Genomic DNA, 15,191 nt, shown 5'->3' on the forward strand with positions numbered 1-15,191 from the left:
AACAGCAGAAAGAAATATACTCGTTTTTTTGTCATCTGCATTTTCCCTCTGAAAATATGTATTTTTAACAACAAGGAGATGACAAAAAATTGCCGATGATGGTTTTGGCACAACTTAATAAAAAGCTACCACACAGCTGAAATGTGACAGCAGACTACATGAACACTCCTACTTGTGTATAATGAGAGTTAAAACAGGTTTACGTAAAGTACTGAAATTCCTTGATCACAAAAAAAAATAATCAGGTCATACCAACAGTTCACCTTTAGATTTAAGGAAGAAAATGTTAATCAATAAATTTCAATTACTATGATCCCCTTGATTCAACCTGGTTTTTACATTCACTTTCTCATTTAACATGTTATTATAAACATCACTTAGAAACCAGTCTGTAATGAAAGAGTACATTGATGGTGTGCATATGAGTCATGCAAGTACTTTGCCCTCATTTAGTTAGTCATTTAAAATTGATCATATTTTTTGCTAATTTAATGAATGTAAATGAGTAAATATCTGTTATTGGAAAATCATAAATTCTCTCAACAAGTATAACCATGTCTTTCTATGTTGTGGAAATAAAGACTGTAGTATGCTATGGCTCTACAGACTTTGAATTTTTCATTTTTCTTTGAACTTTTCATTAGCTTTTAATTTCAGACAAATATAGCCTGGTGCCATATTCTTCAAAAAAAAGACCATTTATTACCTATGGTAATAAAGTGGTTAGAAATGACTTCTAAAATGACAATATGAGGAGCCAAAGATGTGTCTATAAAAGACATTGCCACTGACAGTCAAAAGAAGGAAGCTTTCCTCATGATTGGAGCAGCGAAAATTAATTTTGATGTTCTTTTCATGTTGATGTACATATCCCATAGGGTTTGGAAATATGTTAGAAACTTGCATTTGCATCCAACACAATATTTCAAAGGACAAGACACGCTATTCTGAGTGAATGCTCTTAAGCTAGATGTACGTTTTTGAAGTACTTCTTTCTCTCTCTTAAAGCTGTTCCTGAGGCAACTTTGCACCAACACATCTTGGGACTGTATCTGAATGGTATGGTGTCAGTTGTTGATTTATGCTTGTTTGGATGTTGGCCTTATGATTGACAAAGACACCTTGCATTGTTCTCTGGAAAACTAGGCTTTCTCAGATAATAAAAAATCTGAATCTCATCAGTGCTTATGTCAATGAAGACCTAATTCCAGTATAACTAAATTCTATTGGTTTTCTTTGTGAGGAGCTGTAGACTGTCAAAGCATTTGGACCTGATTCTTCTGTAAGAACTGTATTTTTGACATCTTGTGGGAGTGTGGCCAGTTTTCAGCAAATGGATTTTGCTGAAAAGACTATAAAGGTTTGCTTGGTGTCTGTATTTTTTACTACCTGAACATTCTTGCAGGCTTATCAACTGATGTAATTTCCGTGTTACACAGAAAATTTAGCCAAATATTTTGCTTGCTCTTTGTAAAGATCTTCCTGAGTTGCCAAATCTAAGTTGCTTCCTAAAACCTAAATTTTAGATTCTCTCTCTCTCCTCTCCCTTAAGTTGCAGTTATTAAGATTAATTTTAATTCCCAGCCTGAATGATAGTTATTTATTTTTTTTTTCTGTCACCAAAAATTTTCCAAATGTCATTGTAAACCTCACCACAAAAGGAAATCTGAAATGCAACATTGAACTTCCTGAACTACCAGGTAGCTTTTGAATTTTGAAAAGCAGAAAATCCTCAAAAAAATGAAGCTCTTAAAGCTTCTAAAATCTGTAGTTCCCAAGTAGTTGTCATGGAGGAGTCATCTCAGAGTCATAGACCCTAGTAATCTCTGCTCTCCTGGAATTCACAGGGCAATTTGGCAAGACTACTAGGCAAGGTTTTATTGGATACTTGTCTGTGTTTTGGCAAGCATTAGTTGAAACAGATGTTTATATACAACATTTTTATTTCTGAAACATGCTTCATCTTAAAACTAGCTTGGTTTACTGCCCTTGCTATTCCTATTGGAAAGCTGTTACAGAATCTTCTGGCTCTGAAGACTACAACTTCTAATTTCCAACCCCAAAGTATCTATGGCTCATATAGAAATATTTTTATTTTTTTATTAGGTCAACATTGTTGTTTATTTTAAGTAGCCTTTTTTTTTTTTTTTTTTTTTTTTCTCCAAAACACTCATATACTTGTATTTATGTAGAACAATCTTATCGCATCTCACTTCATTTTACTAAATTAAACAAAACAAGATCTTTTTGTCTATTGCATATGGATTGTGGTACTCTCATCTCATACTTCTAAGAATTACATTTGCTATTTGATGAACATGTCACATTACTGGCAAAAATTAACTGAGCCACATCACTCTTCTTTCTCTTCCAACTGATGAGCTCACAGTTTAGAGCAGTTACTTTTGTTTCCTCAAATTTATCAGCTTACGTTAGAGCTCTCCATGGCCACATTGCTTCAGTTGCTTAAATATCATACTCTGGTCTTCTTCATGTTGTGTTATTAACAATTTTTTTTTTTTTTTTTCAGCTAGCCTTTATATTTTGTGTCTACATAAAATGTAACATAACAAAAATATTAAACGAGATCTGTACCATGGCTAATCCTTGACTAACTGTATTCGTAATTGATCCCAGCTTGATTATTCCCTTCTCAGATCTATCAGTTGCCAGTTGTTTTTCAGCCACTATCCACCACACAATTTTTGTACCAGCTCTCATGCTCTCCCACTTGTTAATTCCCTTAAGTACTTTATCAGATGTTTTTTTACCACATAGCTGATACATTAGGTATATTGTTATTTCCCCACGTATGTTATGTTGTAGGCTGCAGATATCATGCTAATCTGATTCAGTGACTCTTGGATAACTTACTTTGGATTTTATCCCACTTCCACTTGCCATAGATCCTGTGTTACTTCCTTAAATAAATGTATTCTTTAAAATGACTTGGTTTTAACCTCTAATTTATGAAATCATTACCTTCAGATAATCCAAGAATGGATTTGAGTAGGGTAGAGAATTCTACATGGCCTGTGAGTGACATATGCTATAATTATTTTTCTGTCAGTATAAAGACTTGAACAATGTTTTCTTAACTCTTAAATCAATCATTTTCTTTTATAAGATATTATAACTGGAGACTTTCCTAGTCCTCCCTTTCTGAATCTTCTGCCTTTCAGATAAAGTACTTTAATAGTCACTGCAATATGGAATAAGAAAGTGGGAATAAGTCTCATCTGATGCTCTTTGGAAAGATGAGGTACCCAGCCTGCATTCCTAATCATAATGAATATTAAATTATTTATACAATATAGAACAGACTAGACAAGAGAGATTAAGGACACTTTCTCTGCTGTTTTTCCTAATGTATTTTAATCCATTGGGCCTCTTGGGAAGTGAGAGCTGGGGTTCAAACACTCTGAGGAAAAGAAAAGAATTTGTGTACTCCTACTCTTAAGCAATTGATTAAAAAAAAAAAAAATGTGTAAAATAACTTCTCATCCTGTTCTGTCAGCTTTGTGAATATGGTTTCATTGTTTTTTTATTTTTTCTACATTTCTCAGAAAACCAGAAAGGAAACATACTGTTGTAGATACAGAAGTATGTTTTTTTTCACTTTGTTTAGATTTGTTTAATCATGAGGGGAGGGGAAGTGATAGTGAAGTGAAGGTTTGCTTCAGTTTGTCAAAAGATTTATAAATAAATGTAGTTGACTTCCTACAATTGAGTGTGAAGGGTGATATTTTTATTTTGGGTTGTTTGCTGAAATGAAAAAAAAAAAATCAGAGCTTCATACACAACTACAGACAAGTGATTTCTTTGTCCAGCTTCTTGGTTTTCATAGAAATACCTAGCATGTTGAATTGGGCAAATACTTCTTAATAGCTGGAAAAAATATGTAAAGTGCATTTCAGGATTCTCATTGATACAGTTGCATTTGCCGGGTGTTGTGTGCATCTATGGATTTATATGCACTACTTTCCCTATTTGCTCTTGAGAGTGTTTCATTTCAATCATTATGATAATCTGGGATTATGATAGTTGGGGACCACCAACACAAAAATTTGTGTTAAACACAAAATTTACTTTTATTAATAGATATAATGTAATGGACTAAACTTTAAATATGACTTTATTTTCCTGAAAAAGATGTTTTGAAAAAATACCTAGGGAACAGTCTGTTTTTATGTGTACTTTACAGGACACTGAGTAACAGGTATATTATAAATTCAAGTTGCCTATTTATTAACAATAGCCCTTGTGATGTAAAAAAGAGTAAATTCTCACCTCAGTAATTTACACACTGAGAATACTCACAAAATGTACAGTTTTATTTCAACACATAGTTACTACTTTTGGGAGATATGACTAAACATAAACAAGGTAATAACAGTAGGTTATAAGGAAATGTTATAATATTGATTTCTTTAAAATATATACATTTAAAAGATAAAATTTATTTAAAAGATAGCTCACCTTTTCACAGTTGTGTAAAATTAAATTAACAACTTGGTGTTGCCTTATATTGCACAAAACTACTAACTTGTCAAAAATAATCTGTACTTATCCTTCAGAGACTAATGACCCATTGTATTTTTATATTGGCTTTGTGTGTAAAATGGTGGGACCTACATATGAAATCATTATTTCCTTTATAATAAACTGAATGAGTAATTATTAAATATAAGGTAATCTGTTTTTCTCTAGTATAAAATACCATAAAATAACCTTTTCATGGCACAGAAAACAAAACAAAACAAAACAAAACAAAACAAAAAGCTAATACTCTTTTCTGCCTCTGTTCTCAGAAGAATAATCAGACCACTGCAATCACATACATGTAAGAAAAAAATAATGCTTTTTGCTTGTGCTATTGCACAATATTGAAGAGTACCTGCATAGCACCCAACTGCTGGTAATGGCCTTAGGTGCCTTACTAATAACCGGCCTTATTTTTATTGTTTTATTGGAAGACCTGAATCAACATTGTTTTTCATTGTTTCCTTGTATAACCTTGGAAGAGACAAATTAGGCTTTCACAAAACCTTTAATTAGTATGCTTAATTCTACAATGTCAGTTTAATTGTTTGAAAAGATATGCAGCATAATTTTGGATGTTTTTTTCTTCCACTACTTTCCTGTTCATTTATTTCAAAGGTTATACTGTAGAGTTAATACCATTGGGTGTATGTTTATGCAACATTTAAAATTGCTCAACAGAGACAGTGTACAACAAAGTTTTATGTAAGACTGATATTTATGCACCTGTATAAAGGTTGGTGAGTTACATTCTGTGTTGGAGGAATATTTGCTGAGGGAAATGTGATGGTTTTTGGACAAGGAGGATATCTTCTGCTCCCAATGGAACCAACTCCAATCTAGGAACAGCAAGAGCTGGAGCCCCATCTCAGGGATGTGTGAAATTTTGTGGGCTATTACACCTACGTAAAACCCAATATGAGTTTTAGTCTTTGAAACTGAAGTGATCTATATTACAAAGAAAACAAAGCAGTGTTCCTTAACAGTGTAAGTCCTGAATAGTTATCCCCTGAAATCAATGGGTGCCATAATGTTTCTATTGCACAGAAATACACAGCTTTCTTGTCTATTGCCATGACAGATGCCGGCATTATTAAGCAGGATAATGGTAGTGACTGCATAATGTTGTAACACTGTGAGATTCTATTGCTCCCTAGATGTGCAGGTACTCTGTATAACAATACGAAATGCAGAGATGGAGTGAAAACAAATACTTGCAGAATCACAGAATGGCTGAGGTTGGAAGGGACCTCTGAAGAACAATACCACTGCTGAACAGAATCACCTAGAGCACATTGTGCAGGATGGCATCCAGGCAGGTTTTGAATATCTCCAGAGAAGAAGATTCCACAACCTCTCTGGGAAACCTGTTCCAGTGCTCTGTCACCCCTCACAGTAAAGAAGTGCCCTCTCATATTCAGCTGGAGTGCTCTTTCATATTCAGCCAGATATTCTGGCTAAATATAGCTGATTTATCCAATGACAAATAAAGAAGTTTTACTTGTAATAGAAAATTATGTACCTGTCCTGCAATGCCTGGAAAAATAAGAAACTTTCCTAAGATTCTTCACTTTTGCTAAGATTCCTGGATAAGCTGGATAACCACAGCACATCCCCCAGGTCCCTTAGAGTTTTGAGGAGCAGACAGATAGGAGATAACGGGTTTTTAAAGGAAATATTTTGCAATTGCCTTTAGTAGATTATGCTTAACTTTCTCTGTACAAATAGTTAGAATTTGACCTGCTCTTATACATGGAATTGAACATGCATATAATACTTGAAAATGTATTCTAAAATTCCATTAATTGTAGAATTGTATTCAATGTGAAATCAACAATTGTACAAGTGGCTGTTATTTTGTATAAGAAAGAGGAAATTGACATTTTGTTCTTCTAAGGTTTGGTTCAGTTTCTAGGCATTAGCAGGTGTCCAGAGCTTTCACTTGTTTTGGTAGAGGTGAAGTTACATACACTACATAATTTCTGTAAATTTCTGTTTTCATCACAGCACTTGTTACACTTGTCAGGCTCCTTCCAAGAGTTTTTCAATGACTTTGGTTGATGTTTTCCTGTAATTTTGTTGTTCTATCAATATCAGAGATTTGGGATCTAATCCTCTCATGATTTGTGCCTAATATATATGCTTCTAATTCCATAAAACCATTAAAAATAGTACTCTGAGTCATCAGGGGTTTGTTATGCTTTAAACAAAGGAAATGACTATGGAAATTACTAGGAAAAAAAAAAAAAAAGTGTCTTTTCACTGGCATCCTTCTAGTTACTTATTTTGAATGTGGGCTCAAATATAAGGAATGAATTAATGGTAATTTTATAATTCCCTTTTCTTTGATACAAGGATACTTTCTTTTTCTTAAAGAATACTTTTGCTTTGCTGCCTTTACTTTCTTTTACAGAGTATGCCATTTAACACATTTCCTGTGTTGGCAATATATTTTGATATTTTGTAGTTGAAAATGTTCAGTTTTTTTATTTTTTATTTTTATGGGTAAAAGGAATAATCCAACAGAGAAAAATATTAACAGACATATGAAAATAAAGTTTTTATTTATTTATTTATTTTTTTCTTAATACAAAATGAACTATGCAACTCTGTATAATAAAGTGTTTGAATTGGCTGGACCCTGGATTGTGAGATTAAAATGTTTATAGTAAATAGTATGACAGAAATATTTTGTTAATCTTGACTGTTCTCATGAGAGAGCAAACATGTTTTTCACCCAAATTCACTATAAATCCTTTGCCTTCCAACCGTGACTTAAGGGTTCATCATTCCATATGCACAAAAACTTGTTTGGAATAAGGTAGGCTGCAAATTTAAACTGGCTTAACTCCTCTTGATTAGATCCATCTGCCAATTCTCTGATTCCTGAAAATGTCTTTATCCAATTATATCTCTTATTCCAGAAACCAAGAATTTCACACATGGAGCTAATCAGGAAGAGCAGTTTAAATATGTCTGTTCCAGGGTAAATTCTCACATAGAGAGGCCTTAACACGCCACTTGAAGATAATGGGATTGAACAGGTGGTAATGGATTCACATTTATTAAACATTAAAATCCAGCTCATTCCCTCCAAGATGCATGGCTCAGTAGGTCTAGCTAGGGAACAAAACACTAACACTATTTCAGCCACTGAAGTTGTAAGGTTTTGCTTTGTGTATGCAGTTAGAACAAATCTGCCCTTTTAATGCAAGGACTTCTTCGGGCACTTAGGAATGAATCTGTTGCCCTGAGGACACTTATCCCACATGCCTCCTGATCTGTGGTAACTGTATTTGCACATACTGCAGTCATGAGCAAATGGAAAAGTGACTCAAACTAGATCATCTTCCAGTGATAACTGAGGTTCTAACTTATCACATCTGTAGTGATCTTTTTAGACCCATGGCCAGCAACTGCACTGCAGATCCAATGGTATTTCATAACTTAGCCATATATCTAAGCCCCTGATATAGAACAAAACTTTAACTCATCTGATTTGGTTTCCTAGGTAAGGCTTTGGATTTCATTCTCATTTTCCTTGTCATCCACTGTGTTCAGCCTTTAATGTCATTGATCCAAGAAAAAAGCTATACTCAGCTAAAGTGTTTTAAAGACCAGTGATCCAAATCTCTACATTCTCTCCTCATTTTATTTGAGATAATTTATAATGATTCCTGAAATGGGCAGAGTGATTTATGAAGAAAAAATACATTTTTAGTTGGCACAACTTTCCAAACCCTGAAGTCTTGAAGTTTGAACAGAAGTGAAAATTTGAGATCAAGTACATAGGCATCACAAATTCTCCTGTGATGGAAATGATATTTTCATCCCACTATCTCTGTATGTTAGAGTTGTAATCAATTCCTACTTAATCAAAAACAAACTAGAAAAAAAACATTGTGAATAAAAGTCAGAAACTGCCACAAAACTCTCTACAGCTTTAGGAAAAATAAAACAGCAAAAATCCATGGATAATCTCCAGCTTGTTCAAATGTATTTCTATTTCCTATTAATTTACATATAGAAGCTTATCATGGTTACAGTGTCTTTTTGATACTGTTCTTGCTTGAGGCCTTCTTGGCAACTAGCTAATGATCAATCTGAATTATTTTATAAACCTCACAAAGGATGTCATCTAAAGTTTTTTTAGCAGTGCCTGGAAATACAGACTTATTCCTTTATGGATTTTATTTATTTATTTATTTATTTATACTTGGTAATGCTCATTATGCTGTATAGCAAAGTCACAGAATTAGTATATGGCAGCTTGTCTACACATAAAAGAATAAGAATCAGGTCTAAAGGGGAGAAGGTTTTAGTTTCAATAAGAGAAACTGGGTGATTTAGTAGTAACCTTTCCCACAGGGAGGTTCTACCAATTTTGAGGTTAATTTATATGGTCTATTTATATATTTATAAATTTGGATATCAAGAAGAAAGGCATGGACACTCAAGGTTAATTAACTGTTGTTCAAAGCATAGGTATAGAAGAAAATGTGATAGCAGTAAAGGTAATAACAATCTTATGTCTCTGCTGATGTTAATGGAAGCATCAGAAAGATCATAGCAATCTCAGCATAGCAATCATAGCGTAGTCCCTGCTGGTCATGGGAACACGCCTGTTTTAATATCACACAAGCCCCTTCATGTTGATCATGGCACACTGTGCAAATCCCATCTGTGATGAGGCATTGTGGTCCTTACAGATTTATTGGGTTTCCGCAGAGGTAAACAAATCTATTCATAATTTATGCTGTCAGATAAGGGACTGTTACATGCAGATAAACTGCATAATCTCAGGGTCAGACAAGGTAGATGGTGTCATACACATGTACTGTCTGAGAACCATGAAAAGGATTTTGGTGCAGGTAATGACTTAAGGTCATCCAGTGGTTCACTGAGAGTGGTCCACGCGTATACATCTGTGTAGGAATCACAGGATCACACAGAATCACAAAATAATTGAGGTGGGAAAGGACCTCTGGAGATCATCTGGTTCAACCCCCCGCCAGCAGGATCACCTAGAGCACGTTGTGCAGGACAGCATCCAGGCAGGTTTTGAATATCTTCAGAGAAGGAGGCTCCACAACCTCTCTGGGCAGCTTGTTCCAGCGCTCTGTCACACAAACCATAAAGAAGCATTTTTTCATATTCAGCTGGAACTTCCTGTGTTCCACTTTGTGCCTGTTGCCTCTCATCCTGTTTCTGGGCTCAACTGAAAAGAGACCATCTCCATCCTCTTGACACCCTCCCTTCAGGTATTTATATACTGAGATATTTATATTTATATTTATATACTATTTATATATATATATTTATATAAGATGCCCTCTTAGTTTTTTCTCCAAGCTAAACAGGCCCAGCTCTCAGCCTCTCTTTGTATTACCGATGATCAAGTTCCTTAGTCATCTTTGTAGCTAGACTCGCTCCAGTAGTTCCATGTCCCTCTTGTACTGGGAGCCCAGAACTCGACATAATACTCCAGGTGTGGCCTCACCAGGGCTGAGTAGAGGAGGAGGATCACCTCCATTGACCTGCTGGCAGCACCCTTTTGAATGGACCCCAGGATAGCGTTGGCTGTCTTGGCCACAAGGACACAGAGCTGGCTCATGGTTAACTTGTTGTCTGCCAGGACTCCCATGTTCTTCTCTGCAGAGCTGCTTTTCAGCAGATGAGCCCTCAGCCTGTACTGGTGCATGGGGTTATTCATCCCTATGTGAAAGATCCTACACTTGCCTTTGTTGAACTTCATGAGTTTCCTCTCAACCCAACTCTCCAACCTGTCCAGATCTCTTTGAATTGCAGCACTGCCCTCTGGTGTGTTAGCCACTCCTCCAAGCTTTGTGTCTTCTGCAAACTTGCTAAGAGTGCACTCTGTTTCATCATACAGATCACTGATGACGAAGTGAAACGAGACTGAATTTACAGCTGGGGAACACTGCTAGCTAAAAGCCTCCAGTAGACTCTGTGTCACTGAGCACAACCCCCTGAGCTCTATCATCCAGCCAATTCTCAACCCACCTCACTGTCCACTCACCTATCCTACACCTCCTGAGGTTGCCTGTGAGGATGTTATGGGAGACAGTGTCAAAAGCCTTGCTGAAGTCAAGGTAGACAACATTCATTGCTCTCCCTTCATCTACCCAGCCAGTTGCCCCATCATAGAAGACTATCAGATTTTGTTATGAATGATTTCCTCTTGGTGAATCCATGCTGACTACTCCTGATCAGCTTATCCTCCAAGTGCATGGAGATGACCTCCAGGATGAGATGTTCCATCACCTTTCCAGGAATGGAGGTGAGGCTGACTGTCTTGCAGATTCCTGGGTTCTCCTTCTTGCCCTTTTTGAGAACTGGAGTGACATTGGCTTTCTTCCAGTCCTCAGACACTTCTGTTCTCTATGACCTTTCAGATATGATGGATAGCTTTAACATCCACCAGCTCCCTTAGCACTCAGCCCATCAGGGCCCATGGATTTGGGGGTGTCAGGTTTGCCTAAATGAACTCTAACACGATCCTCCTTGACCAAGGGAAATTTCTTTCTCCAGGCTTTCCCTCTTGTCTCAAGGGTCTGAGATTCCTGAGGGCTGGTCTTAGCAGTGCAGACTGAAGCAAAGGCTGCATTCAGTAAATCTGCCTTCTCTGTATCCTTCAGCACCAGGTCACCCACACCATTCAGCAGCAGGTCTATATTTTCTTAGAAAAATCTCTTATCTGAGCCCCTGGAAGGCAGTAAAACTTTCTAGACAAGGTCAGGTCAACAAATAGGTGCCTCCGTACCCTGCAGCAGGGAGTCAATCACAAAAATCACCTGCAGTTTCTTCTGGGTGTTCCTGCTAGGCACAGGGTCTCTCAGCCCAGTTGCCTCCCTTGAAGTCTTGCCCAGCTCCTCCTCAGCCTGGAGGGCAATGAAACTGTTCCTCAATAGCAAGGCTTCAGGAGGAGTAAGAGACTTTCTCCTCCTACGAGGAGTGACCAACTTCTTGCCCTCTTCTGTAGTGTTAGATGTAGAGCTTAGGGAAATGGTTTAGTGGGGACTGTTAACGTTAGGTCAGAGGTTGGACTCGATGACCTTGAGGTCTCTTCCAACCTAGAAAATTCTGTGATTCTGTGTTATGACATACTGCGTCATGTCATGCAGAACCCTCTGACAACTCCACTGCTGTATGGCATTGGGACTTTGGACTCCTGGAGCTGTATGGTCTCCATGGACATCCTGTCTGGTTCTTGCTCATCTTCTCAGATGCTTCACAACCTGCTGACTTCCTCTTGTAACTCCCTCACCTGATGACACAGCTCATGGACAATAGCATAGCTTCTGCAGGAGAGCTGGCTGTGAGTACAGGTCTCCTAGAGAGGACCCACACACTCCCTGCAGCCTGAGACCTGAAGAGATGTATCTGCTGTCAGAGGGTCTCTCTGGGTTGAGACCTCCAAAGTAGCTGATGCAGTAACTCCAGCAGCTACTGGGGAATATGGTCTGCGTTGTGTCATGACCACATCTGAGGAAGCGTATGCTACTAGGATTGGAAACAAAGGTGCCCTCTTGTGCCCTGCCATGCAAACTTCTGTGTCTGTTTGCTGCATCTGTTTGTTGTGCTCAGTGAACTAGTGATATAGTAATATATTAATATATAGTAATATAGTGGTTATTCATGCTAACATACATGCCTCTATAATCAAGGCCTATGGCTGTACTCAGCCCAGATTCTGCTTGAAATCATTGTATCTTCCTTAAAATATCTTCCACAGTATCCCACACCCACCAGCCCAGCAAAGTGCTTTTTTTCAAAGATACAATTTCCTTATGAGGTTATCTTTCCTTCTTTCTTGCATTCATGGACTTTATAACCTAAAATCATGGCATATTTCTTAGCTGATAGTCTGTGGCAGGGTGCAGCTGAGTGTGCTTGTGTTAGTGCATTGAAAAGTGCAGCTAGACCTTCCTGGTGATCCAGAAAACATTTTTCTTTGTTCTTTTCTTTCCTCAGGCACTGAGGATAATTAGAATAATAGGCCAACTGAGGGGATGCCGCAATACATGAGATAACACAGGGGAAAACCATTAAGAGTAGACATGAACAACTATAACAGTGTAAAGAAAGCAGATATATATTTCAGGAATTCCCCGAGTCTAAGTCTGGTAAACTAAATTTATAAAAAGAAAAAAAAAAATAAAAAAAAGAAAAAAAAAAAAAGAGTAATCCTAGATAAGTATCAGATGTAATGTGAATTTTCGAGTTCCACCAAATTTTCTATAAAATATCAAAGAGATGCACATTCAGTCTTTAGGTGTTCTAGGTAGGAAATAGGGTTGAGCCTTCTCAACGCAAACAAAAGAAATTTAAAGTTTGATAAGCCAGTGTTTGAATAAAGGTTTATAGAAGTATGACTTATTCTTTAAAAATAGACATAGCTATTCAAGGTCAATTTTGAATAGACACATTATTTCAAAGAAGTGATTAAAGCACAATAAAATAAACTACTGAAAAACTGAAATATTTGTTCTAGTAACCTTCTTATTAAAACTAAATTTCATTTTCTTCTGTAAGAATGAAAAATATATTCTGTATGAATATATAGCACACAGAAAATACTCCTGGGCATATTTTCACCTAGGAATGAAAATAGTATAAGAAGTATAAATATATATACTCTTTTTCTTTGAGTGATGACATGCTTCTTAACACTGGAGTTGCATACCAAGGTACAGTAGTAAGAATAGTTAAAATACTAAACTAGATTCAGAAGGCTTACTTTGTAAGATTCTGATAAGCACATGTGTTGTAATGAAGCTTTTCACCTCCCACTGATCATACTCATGGCTATTCAGGATACTTCATGAACAGAAATGACTTTTTTCTTCTTGCTGACATAAACTATTACCCATGTCACCTTTAAAGTTGAGACACTAAAAGGAGTTCTTGTCTTGACAACTGCATGAATTTCTCTTTTGAACCCCTTATATGTCTAAGATGATATTGCAAAATCCATGTTTTCTTCCTAAAAACAAGAAAAAAGAGGAAAACTCCAGACTCTAGACAGCCAATAACAACATATACGTTATGACAGTTGATTGAATGTAGCCAACAGTGAGAAATAATACAAAGGCTTCTCCTACTGAAATCATTGGAAATGGGATTAGGCTCAGTCATACTGAAATATTCTCTATATTGACAATGATTCCTTTGAGTACTGTACATTTTACATTGATATCAGACATGCTATTGCAACTGAGGTAAATAAAATAGTTGAAAGGGATCTTGTACAAGTACAGATAAAAGCAATTTAATGCATTGCAGAAAATTAAAAATGCAACAGGGAAGATCAATAGCAGGAATTAGCTGCAATAGACTGTGACTAATAGATGCTTACCAAGAGTTAATAGGAAGTGGCCTAAAAGCATTTAGAGACAAGGTTATCAGTACGCCCACTAAATATATTTGATAATCTGTAACTTTATGTAAGAACTCCATTGTTTTTCTTATTTCATTTTCTTTTTTTCATGTTGCTCTATGTTTTCACATGTTGTTCACTTACTGGTCTTGAAACATAAGAAAATGCAAAGATGAGTGCTGAGTTAAACATTGAGAAAAAAGTACTGTTGTGTAACTTTTATGCATTTCAAAAAAAAAAAATTCTTTTAAAGCTTTGTGAAATATATTGTAATACATGACATCTATTAAGTAAAAATCCAATAGAATGGCATTGGGAATGGTTGTACTAAGAGAATCTTTTCCATATTTGCAATGTATGAGAACAGAATTTTAAGTTATCTTGGATAACAAATTGGAATGTCTGCCACAAAAGACAAAAGGCTTTCCTCTTCTACACACTGAAATATTCATATTGCTTAAAAGACCTGGAATTAGAAATAAAAATGGAATAGAATGGAAAAAGCAATAATCTGTCAAAAAATGAATTGTAGTCTCCACAACAGACATGATTTCAAATAGGTATCACATAAGTATTATTGACAGTATTGTATGTACATTGGCCAAAGCTTAGTATTAAATGGATGCAAAATTTCCAAAAGGGGGGGAAATTCAGAAGTAAAAGTCACAGCCACCTTGTGTTTATGCGTGCCTATGAGTTTGATGAAGTCCTGGGCCTTCTGAACCCATTGTGAGCTCTGTCATTGATTTCAGAACACACTTCACCTTGTGACTTTTTATATAAAGATAACTGGTTTGTCAGCGAATATAACACAAAGTCAACATCTTTTATTTTTTCTAACACTGAGATAAGCACTAAATCTAAAGATGTATTTTCTTCTTTTGCATGTTTTCTGCTGCATGTACATGAAGAGGCTAATTTTAGGAAGTGTTTCATCTGCAAAAAGACCCTTTCATTTCAGTTCTGTTACTTCCAACAGCTCTCTTTTCCTTGTGGATCTTTGGCTGTGACACTGCTGACAAGGGCAAGTAACTTTCTTTCCCAATAATATGAGTTCCCTTCATAGCTTTTCAGGGCTGCACTGCAACCAGTAATGCAAGATGATGTCCTTTCAGTGGATATTTGTAAATGCTTTCTAAGAAGAAATTCTCTGGAGGAAAAAGATTTTATTTTATTATTATTATTATTATTATTTTTGCCAGTTGCTTTTTTAAAGGTGTTTAGAAAAAGCCAGACAAGTTTGGAGTCA

General features: G+C 36.1%; 1 protein-coding gene and 1 long non-coding RNA gene across 3 annotated transcripts in view; one reads left to right on the forward strand and one right to left on the reverse strand.

The window, feature by feature from the left end:
• Nucleotides 1-15,191, reverse strand: part of CNGB3 (cyclic nucleotide gated channel subunit beta 3) — a 663,489-nt gene that overhangs the window by 270,828 nt on the left and 377,470 nt on the right. The gene's annotated exons all lie outside the window — the stretch shown is intronic.
• Nucleotides 14,757-15,191, forward strand: part of LOC311431319 — a 110,238-nt gene continuing 109,803 nt past the window's right edge. For both annotated transcript variants that reach the window (XR_014689343.1, XR_014689344.1), the window contains exon 1: nucleotides 14,757-14,966. This is a non-coding gene — a long non-coding RNA (uncharacterized lncRNA). The remainder of the gene's footprint in view (nucleotides 14,967-15,191) is intronic.

The sequence above is a fragment of the Aythya ferina genome (assembly GCF_964211825.1).
Source record: "Aythya ferina genome assembly, chromosome: 2".
Classification (NCBI taxonomy): domain Eukaryota; kingdom Metazoa; phylum Chordata; class Aves; order Anseriformes; family Anatidae; genus Aythya; species Aythya ferina.